Raw genomic sequence first — 2,517 nt, 5'->3', positions numbered from 1 at the left:
CAATGTCACCCCGATAAATTTGATATTAAAAAAGGTTTAAAAATACTAGGATGTCACTCCATCATTAATGTTTATTAAGACTCAGGCCTTGACTATTAGCCCTCTTCTACTCTCTCACCAGCTGTCTCTGTTGGAAGAGAGCTGTCATGTTGTCAGCTGCCCAATGGGAAAGCTCACGTAGCAAGAAGCTGAGGGATGCCTATGGCCAGTTGCACATGAGGAACTGATTCCTGCCAAAGCCACATGAGTGAGCTTGAAATTAGATTTTCTTCTAGTCAAGACGTGAGATGACTACAGTCCTACATTTAGAATGCAGACATCTGTGAAACCCCTGGTAGAATTTTTAAAAATTGTTAATTTGACATGTCAAAATAGATGGTTGTCTGATGTAACAACCTATATAAAACAACATAGAGGAAAAAATTAGAACTTTGGTTTTCATTCAAAATAGCAAAAACATATATTTCTAACACATATAATGCAAAACCGCAAAACAGAACTATAGGGGTAAAAGAAAAAGTTCTCCTAAAACAAAAAAAAAATCTTAAATAAGAACACCGAAACTGTAGCATACTCTTGGTGTAGAAAACACAATTATCCCTACATAGAATAATTCAGTGAATTTACAGACATACAATTACATGCTTTTTTTATTGAAAAAATAATTGTCTGAGTTTCTAAAATTTCTGCAACTTGGACATGGTCATGAAGTGTACAGGTGTGCATCCTCCTGAGAAGAGGAAGTGCCCACAATCTTGAAAGTAGATTTCCTTTCTATTTTCAAGTCCTATTAATAACAGCAAGTCCTCAGAGCTTGGGATAACATGGACCAATTTGGCTAATTGTGAGGTCTGTGCATTGAGCTCTTAAGGCCATGAAGGAATAGATAATTGGATTGTTTCTCCAGCCCCTCAAGTCTTCTGTTTTAGTCCTGTGGGCCTCACATCTGAGTCCTCTTCTCTAGAAATCACTGCATCAGGAGGCCCACGACTAACTTCGCCTCACTGCCAGACCTGGGGATGTTGCCTGAACCTTTATTGCTTGCCAGGCGGATAGGGGGAGTGGATTCTCAATATATATATGATTTTCTGTTGAATGAAACACTTGAAACATATTTGATTTTGTTCATCAATGTCACCCCAATAATTTTTAATAATAAACTAATAAACTAATAAATTCAATCCAAAGATAAAAAATTGTGGAGATTTTTTAAAAAGTGAAAAAAATAATCAGAAAAAGAGAAAGGGATGTAAATTTTACTGTTTGGACTGAGACACATTTTAAGATTTCCACTCATTCTATGGATGAATTACCATGAAAGAACAGGACATGATAGGCTTCTACCTCTCTGCCATGCAATAGAATAAATTGTCATTAAACCTGTGTTGAGATTGTATTTAATTAACAAGCCCACTATTCCAATATGATTTAAAAACCATGACTGAATATTTATTAAAGACAAATCTCTGTTAGGTGCCACACGTGTCCCAGAGATGGGTGTCATTTTCCCTATTTCTATGTAAGCGATACTAGCACAGAGAAGTGGAGAGATTTACACACTCTCTGCATTGAGTGGGTGAGAGCTGTGGACTCAAACAGACATCTCTTAATTCCCATCCCAGGGTTCTGTCCCCTCCACCATGGCACAATCATTATTTCTTTCCCAATTTGTTTTAGTCTCAGATGAGCAAATGGAGGTAGAACCACCAATTCCTTTCCTTGGGATTTGATCATTTCAACTGTGAATTAGCAGAATGGACCAAGTGGTTTGCAGGGACCTTTACTGCATGACTACTGTAGATCACAAGGTTTTCTATGAATAGTAATGAATTTTACAGTCTGAGATATGGAAATATCATTCCTTATACAAAATGGAAATTTTCATGTGACTCTATCATGAAAAGTCTATTGCTCGTCAGACTTAGGGATCTTTCTAATTTTATACCTTGGCAATCAGAGCATGTAGGTGGTTTCGTCTGACTTTTCTATTGGAAAAACAGGTGCAGGTAATTTATAGTAAAGTTGCACATGTATCAAGTTTTTATAACTCACACAGTTCTGTGTTTATATGTCTAGGAAATTCTCAGTTGTGCAAAATAAAGAGGGGCATAATAATTTTATGAGCCATGTCATAAAAAATTTAAAATGAAGTTTATCCCTCAGGAATCTTATATGTCATTTAAAGTGTTGAACAGATGTATATACTTCACAGAGAGACCTTAAACGCAATGCTGTAGTAAAAGAGAACTCAGAAAACAATATGTGTAGCATGAGAGCATTGAGGTAAATTTTCAAGAGAATGGTTTGTGAATATATAAATCAATACTAATATTTTAAAAACACTGAAAATAAAATGCATCCACTAGATTCATGACAGCATTTGCCTTTGGACAGCTAAAGTGCAGGGGAAGAAGACCATAGGGATAGCAAAAAACCCCTCAAGTTTTGTCAATAATAAATATGAGTTCTAAAGCAAGGATTATCAAAAATTTATATTTTAATATGGGTATTGGGTAA

The sequence above is a fragment of the Pteropus vampyrus genome, unplaced genomic scaffold (assembly GCF_000151845.1).
Source record: "Pteropus vampyrus isolate Shadow unplaced genomic scaffold, Pvam_2.0 Scaffold749, whole genome shotgun sequence".
NCBI classification, from domain to species: domain Eukaryota; kingdom Metazoa; phylum Chordata; class Mammalia; order Chiroptera; family Pteropodidae; genus Pteropus; species Pteropus vampyrus.
This window is presented reverse-complemented; position numbering follows the sequence as displayed.